The sequence below is a fragment of the Panthera leo genome, chromosome A1 (genome assembly GCF_018350215.1).
Source record: "Panthera leo isolate Ple1 chromosome A1, P.leo_Ple1_pat1.1, whole genome shotgun sequence".
NCBI classification, from domain to species: Eukaryota; Metazoa; Chordata; class Mammalia; order Carnivora; family Felidae; genus Panthera; species Panthera leo.
In genome coordinates, this window is record NC_056679.1 from 210,169,544 (window position 1) to 210,186,771 (window position 17,228).

General features: G+C 37.8%; 1 pseudogene; it reads left to right on the plus strand.

The window, feature by feature from the left end:
- The window catches only part of LOC122201975, a 33,039-nt pseudogene that overhangs the window by 3,080 nt on the left and 12,731 nt on the right, over positions 1 to 17,228 (plus strand).

Genomic DNA, 17,228 nt, shown 5'->3' on the forward strand with positions numbered 1-17,228 from the left:
AGATGAGTTGGCCATACGTTTGTGGGTCTAGTTCTGGGGTTTCTATTCTCTTCCATTGGTCTATGTGTCTGTTTTTGTGCCAATACCATGCTGTCTTGATGATTACAGCTTTGTAGTAGAGGCTAAAGTCTGGGATTGTGATGCCTCCTGCTTTGGTCTTCTTCAAAATTACTTTGGCTATTCAGGGCCGTTTGTGGTTCCATATGAATTTTAAGATTGCTTGTTCTAGTTTTGAGAAGAATGCTGGTGCAATTTTGATTGGGATTGCATTGAATGTGTACATAGCTTTGGGTAGTATTGACATTTTGACAGTATTTATTCTTCCAATCCATGAGCACAGAATGTTTATCCATTTCTTTATATCTTCTTCAATTTCCTTCATTAGCTTTCTATAGTTTTCAGCATACAGATCTTTTACATATTTGGCTAGATTTATCCCTAGGTATTTTATGCTTCTTGGTGCAATTGTGAATGGGATCAGTTTCTTTATTTGTCTTTCTGTTGCTTCATTGTTAGTGTATAAGAATGCAACTGATTTCTGTACATTGATTTTGTATCCTGCGACTTTGCTGAATTCATGTATCAGTTCTAGCAGACTTTTGGTGGAGTCTATCGGATTTTCCATGTATAATATCATGTCATCTGCAAAAAGTGAAAGCTTGACTTCATCTTTGCCAATTTTGATGCCTTTGATTTCCTTTTGTTGTCTGATTGCTGATGCTAGCACTTCCAACACTATGTTAAACAACAGCGGTGAGAGTGGACATCCCTGTCGTGTTCCTGATCTCAGGGAAAAAGCTCTCAGTTTTTCCCCATTGAGGATGATGTTAGCTGTGGGCTTTTCACAAATGGCTTTCATGATCTTTAAGTATGTTCCTTCTATCCCGACTTTCTCGAGGGTTTTTATTAAGAAAAGTTGCTGAATTTTGTCAAATGCCTTTTCTGCATCGATTGACAGGATCATATGGTTCTTATCTTTACTTTTATTAATGTGATGTATCACGTTGATTGATTTGCGAATGTTGAAACAGCCTTGCATCCCAGGAATGAATCCCACTTGATCATGGTGAATAATTCTTTTTATAAGCTGTTGAATTCTATTTGCTAGTATCTCATTGAGAATTTTTGCGTGCATATTCATCAGGAATATTGGCCTGTAGTTCTCTTTTTTTACTGGGTCTCTGTCTGGTTTAGGAATCAAAGTAATACTGGCTTCATAGAATGAGTCTGGAAGTTTTCCTTCCCTTTCTATGTTTTGGAATAGCTTGAGAAGGATAGGTATTATCTCTGCTTTAAACGTCTGGTAGAACTCCCCTGGGAAGCCTTCTGGTCCTGGACTCTTATTTTTTGGGAGATTTTTGATGACTGATTCAATTTCTTTGCTGGTTATGGGTCTGTTAAATCTTTCTAATTCCTCCTGATTGAGTTTTGGAAGGGTGTGGGTGTTTAGGAATTTGTCCATTGCTTCCAGGTTGTCCAGTTTGTTGGCATATAGTTTTTCATAGTATTCCCTGATAATTGCTTGTATCTCTGAAGGATTGGTTGTAATAATTCCATTTTCATTCATGATTTTATCTATTTGGGTCATCTCCCTTTTCTTTTTGAGAAGCCTGGCTAGAGGTTTATCAATTTTGTTTATTTTTTCAAAAAACCAACTCTTGGTTTCGTTGATCTGCTCTACAGTTTATTTAGATTCTATATTGTTTATTTCTGCTCTGATCTTTATTATTTCTCTTCTTCTGCTGGGTTTAGGCTGTCTTTGCTGTTCTGCTCTATTTCCTTTAGGTGTGCTGTTAGATTTTGTATTTGGGATTTTTCTTGTTTCTTGAGATAGTCCTGGATTGCAATGTATTTTCCTCTCAGGACTGCCTTCTCTGCATCCCAAAGCGTTTGGATTGTTGTATTTTCATTTTCGTTTGTTTCCATATATGTTTTAATTTCTTCTCTAATTGCCTGGTTGACCCACTCATTCTTTAGTAGGGTGTTCTTTAACCTCCATGCTTTTGGAGGTTTTCCAGACTTTTTCCTGTGGTTGATTTCAAGCTTCATAGCATTGTGGTCTGAAAGTATGCATGGTATAATTTCAATTCTTGTATACTTATGAAGGGCTGTTTTGTGACCCAGTATGTGATCTATCTTGGAGAATGTTCCATGTGCACTCGAGAAGAAAGTATATTTTGTTGCTTTGGGATGCAGAGTTCTAAATATATCTGTCAAGTCCATCTGATCCAATGCATCATTCAGGGCCCTTGTTTCTTTATTGACCGTGTGTCTAGATGATCTATCCATTTCTGTAAGTGGAGTGTTAAAGTCCCCTGCAATTACCACATTCTTATCAATAAGGTTGCTTATGTTTGTGAGTAATTGTTTTATATATTTGGGGGCTCCCGTATTCGGCACATAGACATTTATAATTTTAGCTCTTCCTGTTGGATAGACCCTGTGATTATTATATAATGCCCTTCTTCATCTCTTGTTACAGCCTTTAATTTAAAGTCTAGTTTGTCTGATAGAAGTATGACTACTCCAGTCCTCTTTTGACTTCCAGGGGCATGATACATAGTTCTCCATCCCCTCACTCTCAATCTGAAGGTGTCCTCAGGTCTAAAATGAGTCTCTTGTAGACAGCAAATAGATGGGTCTTGTTTTTGTATCCATTCTGATACCCTATGTCTTTTGGTTGGCGCATTTAGTCCGTTTACATTCAGTGTTATTATAGGAAGATATGGGTTTAGAATCATTGTGATGTCTGTAGGTTTCATGCTTGTAGCGATGTCTCTGATACTTTGTCTCACAGGATCCCCCTTAGGATCTCTTGTAGGGCTGGTTTAGTGGTGACGAATTCCTTCAGTTTTTGTTTGTTTGGGAAGACCTTTATCTCTCCTTCTATTCTAAATGACAGACTTGCTGGATAAAGGATTCTCGGCTGCATACTTTTTCTGTTCATCACATTGAAGATCTCCTGCCATTCCTTTCTGGCCTGCCAAGTTTCAGTAGAGAGATCAGTCACGAGTCTTATAGGTCTCCCTTTGTATGTTAGAGCACGTTTATCCTAGCTGCTTTCAGAATTTTCTCTTTATCCTTGTATTTTGCCGGTTTCACTATGATACGTCGTGCAGAAGATCGATTCAAGTTACGTCTGAAGGGAGTTCTCTGTGCCTCTTGGATTTCAATGCCTCTTTCCTTCCCCAGATCCGGGAAGTTCTCAGCTATGATTTCTTCAATTACACCTTCAGCACCTCTCCCTCTCTCTTCCTCCTCTGGAATACCAATTTTGCGTAGATTATTTCTCTTTAGTGCATCACTTAGTTCTCTAATTTTCCCCTCATATTCCTGGATTTTTTTTATCTCTCTTTTTCTCAGCTTCTTCTTTTTCCACAATTTTATCTTCTAGTTCATGTATTCTCTCCTCTGCCTCTTCAATCCGAGCCATGGTCATCTCCATTTTATTTTGCAGCTCATTAATAGCATTTTTTAGCTCCTTCTGGCTGTTCCTTAGTCCCTTGATCTCTGTAGCAATAGATTCTCTGCTGTCCTCTATACTGTTTTCAAGCCCAGAGATTAATTCTATGACTATTATTCTAAATTCACTTTATATTGTTTAAATCGTTTTTGATCAGTTCATTAGCTGTCGCTATTTTCTGGACGTTTTTTTGAGGAAATTCTTCCGTTTCATCATTTTGGATAGTCCCTGGAGTGGTGCGGGACTGTGGGGCACTTCCCCTGTGCTGTCTTGAATAGCTTGCGTTGGTGGGCGGGGCCGCAGTCAGACCTGATGTCTGCCCCCAGCCCACCGCTGGGGCCACAGTCAGACTGGTGTGTGCCTTCTCTTCCCCTCTCCTAGGGGCAGGATTCACTGTGGGGTGGCATGGTCCATCTGGGCTACTTGCACACTGCCAGGCTTGTGGTGCTGGGGATCTGGCATATTAGCTGGGATGGATCGGCAAGGTGCACAGGGGTGGGAGGGGGAGGGTCAGCTCGCTTTTCCTTCGGATATCCGCTTCGGGAGGGGCCCTGCCGCACGGAGAGGGAGTCAGACCTGCCGGAGGCATGGATCCGCAGAAGCACAGTGTTCGGTGTTTGCATGGTGCAAGCAAATTCCCTGGCAGGAACTTGTTTCCTTTGGGATTTTGGCTGGGGGATGGGCGAGGGAGATGGCACTGGCGAGCACCTTTGTTTCCCACCAAGCTTGGCTCTGTTGTCCGGAGCTCAACAACTCTCCCTGCTGTTGTCCTCCAGCCTTCCCGCTCTCTGAGCAGAGCTGTTAACTTATAACCTTCCAGATATTAAGTCCCGCTTGCTTTCAGAACACACTCCGTCCATCCCCTCCGCTTTTGCAAGCCAGACTGGGGGTCTCTGCATGGCCAGTGGGCTGCCCCTCTGCCCCGGCTCCCTCCTTCCAGTCCGTGTAGCGGGCATCGCCTCTCTGCCCTTCCTACCCTCTTCCGTGGACCTCTTGTCTACACTTGGCTCTGGAGAATCCATTCTGCTAGTCTTCTGGTGGTTTTCTGGGTTATTTAGGCAGGTGTGGGTGGAATCTAAGTGATCCGCAGGACGCGGTGAGCTCAGCGTCCTCCTACGCCGCCATCTTCCCAGAAGCCTCCCTGTCTTTTGTATAACACTGCTTAGCACAAAATCTTTTTTTAATCTAGTTGTATTTAAAGATGGGAAAATGTGTGTGTGTGTGTGTGTGTGTGTGTGTGTGTGTGTGTGTGCATGTCATGTCCAATGCTGGATATCTTATTAGACTGTGTAGACCTGACCTCCACAATGCCACATCTATATATTTTACCTCCTGTTCTGGTTATTTTATCCATTATTAGCATGGAATATGAAATATTCAATGATTATTTTAAAACTGTGTATTAAACCTTCAATTCTTTCAGCTTTTGCTTTAGATATTTTGATGGTCTCTAATTAGGTGCATATATGTGTATAATTTTACATCTTCTTGCTGTATTGAAACTTCTGTCTCTTGTAATCTTTTTTGATTTAAAATCAATTGCATTTGATATTTGTTCATTGACTTCTGCTGTCTTTTGGTTGTTACTTGCATGGAATATTTTTTTTCCCATTATTTCCCTTTTAGTCTGTGTCATTGCAGATAGATTCCACTGCATGTTGAAAACTTGCAAAGATAGTACAGAAAGTTCCCATACATCCCTTACCCTGTTTCCCCCATTGTTAATATCTTTTTATTTGTAATTATTTTATTAATATGTTTTATTGAAATATAGTTGATGCACAATGTTACACATTAGTTTCAGGTGTACAACATAGCAACTTGACAATTATATATGTTATGCTACACTCACATGTGTAGCTACCATCTCTCACCATACGAAGATATTACAATTGGTTCATGTATTTTTATCCATTCTTCCAATGTCTGTCTTTTTTGGAGAATTTAATCCAAGTTATTTAAAGTAATTACTGGTAAGGAGAGACTTACTTCTGTCATTTTGCTATTTGTTTTCTATATGCCTTTAACTTTTTTGTCGCCTCACTTTCTGAATTACTGTTTCTTTTGTGGTTAGTTGATTCTTTGTAAAATGTTAAATTCTTTTCTCATTTTCTTTTGTGTATATTCTACAGCTTTTGTGTGTGTGTGTGGTTACCATGGGGATTTCATTTAATCTGCTAAATCTATGACACTCAGATTTTAGTGTTTAGTTTATACCAATTTAATAACATAGAAATATTTTGTTCCTAGTGTTCCTAGATGGCTTTATCCCCAACTCTTTGGTTAGTTGATGTCACAAAATTACATTTTTATACATCATGTGCTCCTAAACATAAATTATTGTTAATTTAAATGCACTAGTATGTTAAATTGTGTAGAAAATTTGAGTGGAGTTACAAATTTCAAATAATGATAGTAGCTTTTAAACAAATAATGTTTTTAATGTTTATTTATTTTTGAGAGAATGAGAGAGAGACAGAGCATGAGCACAGAATCTTAAGCAGGCTCCAGGCTCTGAGCTGTCAGCACAGAGCCCGATGTGGGGCATGAACTCATGAACCATGAGATTATGACCTTGGCCGAAGTCAGATGCTTAACTGATTGAGCCATCCAGATGCCCCTAAACAAATAATTTTTTTTAATATACTAGCCTCTTAAATCATATTGAAAACAACAAAGTAGTTAGAGCCATTGTTACAATAACAGTAGCTTTTATAATGCCCATTCTTTTACCTCTTTAAAAATCTTCATTTTTTCATATACCTTTAAGTTACTCTCTGGCGTCCTTTCATTCTTCCCTGAAGAAGTGCCTTGTGCATTACTCACAGGGCAGTTCTAGTGGTAACAAACACCCTTAGTTTTGTTTATCTGGGATTGTCTTAATTTTCCTTGATCTTTGATGGACAGAGTTGCCTGATGTAGAATTTTTTGTTGACAATTCTTTTTTTTCCCTTTGTTTCTTTCTTATTTCTTTTCTTTTCTTCTTCTTCTTTTTTTTTTTTTTTTTTTTTTTAGCATTTTGAATATATTGGGCCACTGCCTTCTGGTCTCGAACTTTTTTTTTTTGCCTCTAAAATTTTTGATTGGAAATCTATTGATAATCTCACTGACAATCACTTGTATGCGATGAGTCACTTTTCTCTTGCTCCTTTTAATATTTCCTCTTTCTCTTTCTGTATTTTGATATAATGTGTCCTGATGTGGGTGTCTGAGTTCATTTTACTTGGAGTTGGATGAGCTTCCTGGATGCTTATATTAAAATCTTTCACCCAATTGGGAGGTTTTCAGCCACTATTGCTTCATATATTGTCTCTATGCCTTTCTTCCTCTCTTCTCCTGAGCATCCACAGGGCATGTGTTGGACCCTAAGACTGTGTTTCCTTTTCTTCAATTCTTTAACTTTCTGTTCCTCAGCCTTGATCATTTCTACTGTCTTCTCTTGAGGTTCACTGATAATGCTTGATGGTTCTTTTGCTTGCTCAATTCTGCCTTTGAATCCCACTAGTGACATTTTCATTTCATTTATTGTATTTTTCAGTCCTAGAATTTGTTTTTGGTTTCTTTAGATTTTATATTCCTTTATTAAAAAAATTAAAATGTTTATTAATTTATTTTGAGAGAGAAAGAGTGATCCTGAGCTGGAGAGGGGCAGAGAGAGAGAGGGAGAGAGAGAATCCCAAGCAGGCTCCTTGATGCTAGCCCAGAGCCTTATGTGGAGCTTGATCTCACAAACCATGAGATCATGACCTGAGCTGAAATGAAAAACTGGATACTTAACTGACTGAACCACTCAGACACCCCACCTACCTTTCTTTCAGTGACATTTTACAAACACTTTTTCCTTGACCTTCTCCACATCTTCCCTTAATTCTCTGAGAACTTTAAGGCAGTTATTTTAAAGACATTGTCTAATACATCTGACATAAAGTAATTCTTAGGGACAGTTCCTGTTAATCTATAATTTTCTTTGGATAAAGCCTTAGTTTCCTGTGTCTTGGTGTGTCTTGTAATTTTTGTTGAAAACTGAACATTTGAATATAACAATGTGTAAATCTGGAGATGAACCTCTCCTCCATTCTCTTTGCAGATTTTTGTTATTAATTTTGTTTGTTTATTTATGTTTTAAAATTGTTTTATGCTGCTTTTGTGTTGAGGATCAAACCGAGGTGTAAATTTCACTGTTCACGGTCTTTTCTGAGCCTTTTCCTGGGCATGAATGGACACTTTCAAGTTTTCCTGATATGTGTAGCTGTTTTACAATGTCCCAGCTTTTAATGGTTCCCTTTCAAATGGGTAAATTGAGAAAATGAGGGGGAAAGGAGGGCATCAATCTTTTAAGACCCCTGGAAGTCAATTGAGCCAGAGAGGGAAGTGGCTGCAATAATAGAGCATGATGCAGAAACCTTGTTGCCTACTTCTTTGTCTGCGTCTCTGCCACCAGAGCAGCAATCAGCAATCAGAGCACAGATACTTGATATTTGGACAAGGTGATTTTTTTGCCCACTCAGGCTCTTGAAACCTGTGTACAAGCTGCTCTATAAACAATGCATACAGCTTCCTGCTGGAGACTGAGGGATGGGGGATGGGTAGCTGCTACTGTGGAAAAAGCTGAAATTGACTAAAATTATCTGCAATTTACAGTTAAAGACTTCCTCTGGTTGGTGGAAACCATCAATTGGCTGCAGATTTCCCAAATAGTTATTTCAGACAAATTCTGTCAGTGGAATTGCTGTCTACATCAGGAGGTGTGTGTGTGTGTGTGTGTGTGTGTGTGTGCATGTGTATGAATTTTTCACCATTTGCTGTTTTCAAAGTATGTCCAGGAAAGCTCCTTATACTCTCATGCTGGAAATGGAGCCATAATAGGTGTGTCTTGACAGTGTCAGGGATGGAAAGACCTTCCACTCAACAAGCAATTTGTCCCAGGAATTTAACTGAGGTGCCACGGCTTATGCTTTGTGGAGGGCAGCAGCACCTCCCTCTATGTGAGTTGCGGTGTGCGCGTTTGTATCTTGAATGAATGGGCTCCAGAAATCTCTGCAAAAGGAGGTTGTCCTCAAAGTACTGTCATACACGTGCTTCTGGAGAAAGTTAAATGTGGTTAAAGATCTTGCCAGCAAAACTAGTAAGTAGGGCTGTTGAGGTAGTCCATGAGAAGCCAAGTTACAAGTTACTTGTACCCTTCAAAGGTGAAGGTGAAGAGACACTAGAGCTGAGAGCTTGTTGAAATAAGAATTAAACAGAATATATCACCAAAGCTATGACTGTAAAGAATTTATTAGTTTTAGATATAGTCAGTAATTTCAGTAAGATTGGAAATGGAGGCCATAATATGATGACAGTAATCCACTGAGAGGCTCCATTCATTCAGGGTTAAGAATAGTCAAGTTAGGCTATTAAATGGAGAACTGGTGGGGATAATCACTTCTTCGTTAATGGATCCTTTACAAAAAGGGATTTAATCTTTGAAGGCACTCTATTAAAACTCTATTTTGTTGTATTAAAACTTTTAATATGTTGGGCAGATCCAATGAGTTCCCTTTCGTCATGGTGTTAGTAGTAAAACATTAATTTTATGACTTCTTATATAGGAGCAACCATAGCTACTGTGAGATAACAACCAATGGCTGTTGTGGCTATGGGATATTTAATCCCAGTAGTTAAGACAGGGCATGCACCACTGTGCTCTATCTAATATTTTCTACCTCCTAGCAGTATAGAGGTACTTTGATAAATTTTGGTGAGCTCTCATGATATATCTGTTATTTTCCCCAGTATTGACTAGGACGATTAAAGTTGGTCATTGGGGGGATCTCATCCAATGTTAAAAGTAATGTAGAACCTCTGATGTAAGTCACAAAAGCCAATCTGTGTCCTTGCTCTGTTATAATTTTTTTTAAAAATAATGTCAGTTGCCACATATGTCAAAACTGAGACCTCTGTTTTAATTTCTTTCCTGACTCTCCCACGCTGACATTTCCCATTTTTTGCCATTCCTTTCATTGTCATTATTTATACTTCGGGGGAGGGTATCCCTTTTAACCTGCTCATATTTATAAGTTCTTCCTCCAAATGTCCTAATTAGCATCAGCAAAGCTAAGGGCCTTCCTGCCGGTGATTTTAGAGAACTGAGATTAAGCTGAGTTTGAATTAACCCTTGAATTAACCCCATGAGGGTGTCATCAGTGTTTCCCTATTACTGTGTTAATCAAGGTTTTCTTTGAGCTACAGAGATATCATGAGCAACAGTAGCAAAGGCATTTTCTCGGGTTCTAGTGCACCTTCTCCTTTTACAGGTGTGGAGTTCATCAGATGGCATGGTGCTATCCTCCTCACACCATTCAGTGGGCTTGTAAACTGGAATCAGTCTTAACTCAGAGCACTGTTTATAATGGGGGCAGTCCTTGAGATGTACAACCATTGATCATGCGGTTCTACCTAGCCTAGTGTCAATCACACGGTTCATGCTGGAATCCAGAAACAAAGTGGATTCTGACACAGAAGATAGGTTTGTGTGAGACACATGACCAGAGCCAATTAAAGGCTATACCCATCCTTTTGTTTCTAAATGCCAATTATGGAAGCCTCTGAGTGGGATGGGGGTGCAGTTTCCCTTCATGGGGTCTGGCTTGCTTGGCTGAAAATCTTGGTCACACGAGGGAGGTCATGTTGAGGCTTTCTCCTTATTTTTCCAAGATATGTCCCAGAAAGTTAAGGAGGAAATGGAGTTTGAAAGCTGTCAACAATCCAACTTCAAAAATGGTGCCAGACTCTCTAGTACACATGAGTTATGGGGGAAATGTCGGAATGGTAAGTAGGACTGCAGAGGACTACTCTTGTTAACTTAGCCTTTGCCATATTTTTGGCTGAATGAAAAACCTTTGCATGTGTCACCTGTAAGCAATAAAAAAATATCTCTTTTTTCCTAAAAAACAAAGGACTGGGGAGCTGGGATAAAATTAAATCTGTATTTAAATACAAAGTGTAGCACTTACTATATGTGCAACCGTGATGAATTATCTGACGCTCCATTTATGTTTGTCTTCTCATCTGTAAAATGAAGAATATCTATACCTTTACATGAAAGCTTCAAATAGAACTTTACTTTTATTTAAGTTCTATATCATTCATTCAATTGAATAGAAGTAATTGAATTATTATAATGTTCTCAATAAATAGTATCAGATCCTATGACTGAAGAAATGAAAAAGCAGGCAGAAAACCGAAAAACCCTCTAAAAGCAAACATGCAGGTATATATAAAATTATTAGGATAAAAAAAACAACTATGGTATCATGCCAAAATTATCTGCATTGTTGGGCTTAATGATATATTTTATTGGTGTTTTTAAAAATTTTTTATTTAGAAAAGAAGGAAAATGCATACCAAGTTATCAGTTGGCTTCTACCTGAGAATCATGAAAAAGAATTAAAGAAACAGTTTGATTTCTATATTGAAGAAGCTTTGCATGGCAGGTAATTTCTTTTATTCTCTGATTGAAAGACTTACCATTTATAAAGTGATGTAAATAAATGGCTGGATGCATAGCTACTTAGAGTAAGTTTAAGAGAAAAGGATGGGTGGATGGATGAGTGGATGGATGGGGAGATCAATGATAGGGAGTAGGGATCGATGGAATAGATGAGTTTTTCACTTCCAATTATTCGGTCTGTGTAGTGTGCCTTTTCCACTGAAATCATGAATGTATTTCTATATAGTCAGGGGATTGTTCCTTCTGGACCTTCCTGGCAGCCCTTCACCTACAATGTTTGTATATATACTCTCCACAACACAGAAGGCAGGATAAACAACATAATTTCTGATTGTTGGTAGGCATATCAAAGCCACCATTTTATACTTACTTTTCCTCTCATCATATAAACTCAAGAATGGAAACATGCTGATGAGCATTGATTTTTCATACCCTGAGCCATTGTCTTTTAACTCATTTAAAAACCCAAATGCCTTGATGGCACACATTGTGATATTAGCTTGAAAGTTTTCATCATTATCTGGGATGTATAGAAAGTTCTTTACCTTTGACAGAAGAGGGAAAAGACACATATTCATGCCTTCCTTGGTGAATTATAGTGGCCTAACTCCACCTTTCCCTTTTTCCTTAAAAATTTTATTCAGTCATCAAGGTGGTCCTAAAATCTGGCTTTCGCCATAAAGCCTTTCTGCTTACCTAAACTAGAAGACCAAATTCTTCATCCAGAAGAGATGTGTTCTAAAGTACTCTCTTGAAGCATTGTATATATCATCTTGTGTTGTTATTCATGATTTTTTTATTATGTCTTGTCTCTTCTTCCCCACTTCATTTCTTTGAAGACATGTTGCACCCACTTATTAAATATGGTGCAGCATGCTGAGCACAGTACCTTCCTGTATTTTAATAGATTAACTTAATTTCAAATAGATGAATGCTGTTCTTTTGAGGAATTTGTAGTTCATTTCTTGAATTTATCCACACAAGTAGCATTCATTATGTAAAATCATTTAAAAATTGAGAATAATTTCAGTTAATCATCTGTTGTCACTTGAAGTTTACAGTGCATGTGGACAACTGCATATTACTAATGAGCTCTCACTTGTGGGCTTTCAGTGGGCTGACATGGTGTAGTATTAAGTTCTTTCACTACTCCAGGAAAGATGAAATGGAAAGGGTAATAATAAGCTTCTTTGTTTTAACTTGTTTATTTCATAGGCTAGAAAAATATAAATCTCATGTTCAGTTTAGAATTGGGATTCTAATATTACCGTCACAAAGTTTCTTGTGTGAGGCAATCTCTCAAATGCAGACTCTACAAAATTTAAAGAACAAAAAAGGGCTATATTATCAACATTGACGGACTCTGCTACCAAGTTACTTCCACAGTTAGGCTGGGAAACAAGACAGTCACTCATGAACTGTCAGTATACAGATGAAAGTTAAAGAGAGCATCACAGAATGTGTCAAGTAGACATGGGACTGTGATGTCTGCTACAGTCAGAGATGGCTGCCAAATTGGAAGGATCTTGAATTGATGTGGATGTGATTGGCTAGAGAAAGTAGAGGGAAAAAAGTGAGAACATTTTAGGAAGCAGAAACACATGGAGCAGAGTGACCAGACCAGATTATTCACTGGACACCGGTAAAATAGATGGGCTGCTGCCAGGTAGGGTCTTACTTACCTGGGATATTTTCTGTGAGCTAAAGTTTCTCCTAAGTGTTGTGAAATTAACTCTTCAGTGAATATTTGTCTTTTTTTTTTTTTTTTTAACAGGGAAGCATTTGGCACCTTTGTAAAGTTAATGGAACAATTGGGGATTCAATGCAGTGATTTGCTAAGGAGAAGTGACATCATGGATTCTTTAAAAAATGAGAACTTTGACCTGGTATTTGTTGAAGCATTTGACTTCTGTTCTTTCCTCATTGCTGAGAAGCTTGGGAAGCCATTTGTGTCAATTCTTCCCTCCCCATTTGGCAGTGTGGACCTTGGGCTACCAAACCCGGTGTCTTATGTTCCGGTATTCCATTCCTTGCTAACCGACCACATGGACTTCTGGGGCAGAGTGAAGAATTTTCTCATGTTCTTGGATTTCTTCTTAAGGCAATGGCGAATCCAGTCTACATTTGATAACACCATCAAGGAACATTTCTCAGAAGACTCTAGACCAGTTTTGTCTCATCTTCTAAAGAAAGCAGAGCTATGGTTTGTTAACTCTGACTTTGCCCTTGAATTTGCTAGGCCCCTGCTTCCCAACACTGTGTATGTTGGAGGCTTAATGGCCAGACCTGTTAAACCAGTACCACAAGTAAGTAAAACCTTAGCACTCAATAGGGACTTCATGCAAAGCTGTTCAGTAAACATAGAGTTGGTGGCTCCCTTGCCAGTGGGAACTGGGACTGAAGTAGGATGGGACAAGCAAAACAACTAGAATACACACGTTTACTTTTATTTTTACTTTTTTTTACATACTTACTTTTATGTCTCTAGTCTATTTTATTGTATTCTATTCTATTTTAAATTTTATTTTATATTGGTAAAAACAATATGAGACCTATCCTCTTATCAAATTTTTGAAAATACATTATGAATTATTAAGTGTAGGTACCATGTGCCTCAGATTTGCAGATCTTATTGATCTTATTTAACATTATAACCCTTCCTCCATTGAATAGGAACTATCTGTTCTACTTTTCCTCCAACTCTTGAAAACCAATTTCCACTTTTTACTCTAGAAATTTGACTATTGTAGATGCTTCCTATATGTGAAATCTTACAATATATGCTTTTCTGTGCCTGGCTTATGTCACTTAGCATAATAGCCTCAAGGTACGTTCATGTTTTCATATATTGCAAAATTTCATTCTTTTCTTTTAATTTTAAGTTTATATATTTATTGAGAGAGAGGGCATGAGCCCTTTCACTATGTTGATGGTGTCCTTTGATACACGAAGTTTTTCTTTTGGTGCAATCCAATGCAGTTATTTTTTATTTTGTTGCCTGTGCTGTTGGTGTCTTTTATGAGAAATCACTACCCAATACAATTATATGAAGATTTCTCTCTCTATTTTCTTTTAAGAGTCATATGTGTATACCTCAGATTTTTAGGTCTGTCATCCATTTTAAGTTGATTTACCATATGGTATAATGTAATGGTTGACTTTCAGTTTTTTGCATGTGGATATCCAGTTTTCCAATATCGCTTGCTGAAAAGACTGTCTTTTACCTAACGAATGGTCTGGAACCTTTGTCAAAAGTTATTTGACCAAATATACCTGGGGTATTTCTGGACTTTCTATTTTATCTTATTGATCTACATATCTATCTTTTTTGTCATACTACACTATTTTGATTACTGTAGCTTTGTAGTAACTCTGGTATCAGGGAATGTGGGACCTCCAACCCTGTTCTTTTTTCCACATTGTTTTGGGTACTCATTGTTTTTGAAATTCCACATCAGCTTATGATAGGTTACTATTTCTGCCAGAAGCAAATGTTGTTCACTATTGATAGAGATGCATGGTACCTGTGGATCACCTTGGGAAGTACTGACATCTTTAAAGTATTAAGTCTTCTAATCCATGAAGCCTGTAATTTGTTTCCATTTATTTGTGTCTTCTTAATTTCCTTCAGCAGTGGCTTACAGTTTTCAACATAGTTCAATATAGTTACCTCCTTGGTTAAGTTTATTCCTAACTATTTTTTTATTCTTTGGATTGTATTGTGAATGAAATTGTTTTTCCAATCTCCTTCCTGAAATGGTCATTATTAATGTAATGCAATTGATATTCTGAGCTGATTTTATTTCTTGCTACTTTCCTAAATTTCTATATTAGTCATGACACATTTTTTTGTGTGTATGAGAGAGGAAACTTAGGATTGTCTGCATATTATATCTTGTTATGTGCCATTATTTCTTGGTGCAATCTTTCTATTCTTTCCTCTCTCATTCCCTTGAGAACTCCATAATGCATATATTAATCTACACAAAGGGGTCCCGTGAGTCCCTTACACTCGCCCTTTCTACTTTTTTCTCTTTAGACTTGACATTTTAGATGTCCTGTCTTCAAGTGTACTAAGTCTTTCTTCTGTCTGTTTTGGTCTGTATTGAACTACCCTAGTGAGTTTTTCAGTTCAGTGACTGTATTTTTTGTTTTGATTTTTTTTTGCTTTTTTTGAAAAATAATTTCTGTCTCTTCTTGCTATTATTCTCTATTTGTTCATATATTGTCTTCCCGATTTCCTTTAGACCTTTGTCCACTTTTTTTTTTTTAGCTCTTTGTGCATATTTGGTCAACTTAAAAGTCTTTGTTTAGTAAATCCAATGTCTGTTTCTTCAAAGAGGGTTCCTGGAGATTTATTTCATTCCTTTAAATGACACATTTTGGCTTTTAGTCTCTCTCTTTTTTTAATATGTCTTGTGATCTTTTGTAGAAAGTTGTGGGCATTTGTAAAACCAGTCACCTCTAGTTGTGTTTGCAGGCTGCCATGGAACACCTTCATTAATTAGTGGGGAATGTTTTAATACTTTGGATAAGCCAGGGCAGACAACTTAAAGTCTCCTTAGGTATTTTCTGAGCATTTTTCCTGTCTGGACCTTTGTGTATGCGTTCATTGATCTGATTCTTCCTGTATACTTGGCCAATTTTAATGTCTTAAGTTCCCAAAGAGTCTTACCCAGATTCTGTTCAGGGACATAGATGTTTTGTTTGTCTTGCCCCAAGATTCTAAATTCTGCAGTATCCCTGCAGGTTTTACATGACATTGTGCCCTCTATTGCCTTGCAAGACTCCCACCAACCTGATATCTGAGCTATATTGCCATTTCCAGTCAGAGCTCTGAGCCTGGTGAGATCTTAACTTGTCACCTGGGAGCCTAGAGAGTGGCTACAATGTTGCAAATTATTTCATTTCTTCTCCTCTTACAGAAGGCAGGGCTACCACTGCTGCCTCTGGACCATGGCATGCCACTTCAGGAAGAGTGTGGGGCCAGAAGAATAAAATTGCCATGGAAATTCTCACCATTCTGAGTGTGTTTTTTTTTTTTCTTCCTGAATGGGCATCTGTTTGGTTTCTGTATATCACTGACTATTTTCCCAAGTCGTATAAAATTATCTGAGTGAGTCTTTAGCCTTTTTTGTCCTTTTGTTTTTTCTGTGGGGAGCTGGGAGTACTCAGCTTCTTATTATGACGTCGTGCTCTGCCTTTGCCAATTTTAAATTATAGATTTACACTGATCTTATAAATGTCAAGTGACAACAAAGCTGGTTTTTACTGGTCCTTTGGGATGATAGTTTTTATAGTGTTGTGCTGGATGGAGTTAAGAAGGGCCAGAATGGTACAATGAGGTAAGCTGGAGACAGTCAACAAACGCACAGGAAGGAAGAAACAAATGTTTTGAAGAGTTGACAAAAGATATGAAACTAATATTTAGGGTATTTATTAAGTCAGAAACTTCTTGTTAAAATTTTTTTTAATGTTCATTTTTGAAAGACAGAGAGAGACAGAAGAACATGAGTAGGGGAGGAGCAGAGAGAGATGGAGACACAGAATCAGAAGCAGACTCCAGACTATGAGCTGTCAGCACAGAGCCCAATGTGGGGCTCAAACCCACAAGCCATGAGAAGATGACCTAAGCCAAAGTTGGGTGCCCAATCAACTGAGCCACCTGGGTGCCCCAAGACCATGAACTTCTTTAAGAATCATCCAAGGTGGCTATGTGCTAATTAAAATCAGACAAAATAGACTGATGTCAAACCTTTTACAGGATATAAAAGGTATTTTATAACTTGTCTAATGTAACAAAATCAATCAGCATAATGCAACACATTAATAGAATGAAGAGAATTTTAAAAAAGCTCATCATTTCAAGAGATGCAGAAAAAATATTTGACAAAACTAATGTCTTTTCATGATAACAACAGTCACAAAGCTAGGAGTAAAGAGGTATTTTTTGAACACAATAAAGAGCATTTATGGAACACTGACAGCTTTAACATCATACTCTATGGGATAGACTGAAATCCTGCTGCTTCAGATCGGTAGTCTAAGATGCCCGCTTACATCACCGCTATTCAAATATACCCTACACAAAGCAAGTAGGCAAGAAAAAGAAATAAAAGGCATCCGAATTGGAATGGACAATGTAGAAATGGTTTGATATTCATATGACATAATCTTGTATATAGAAAATCCCAATGAATTCATACAACTTGTGTTTTCATACACTGGCTATGAACAATCTGAAAATGAAACCAAGCAAATTATTCTATTTAC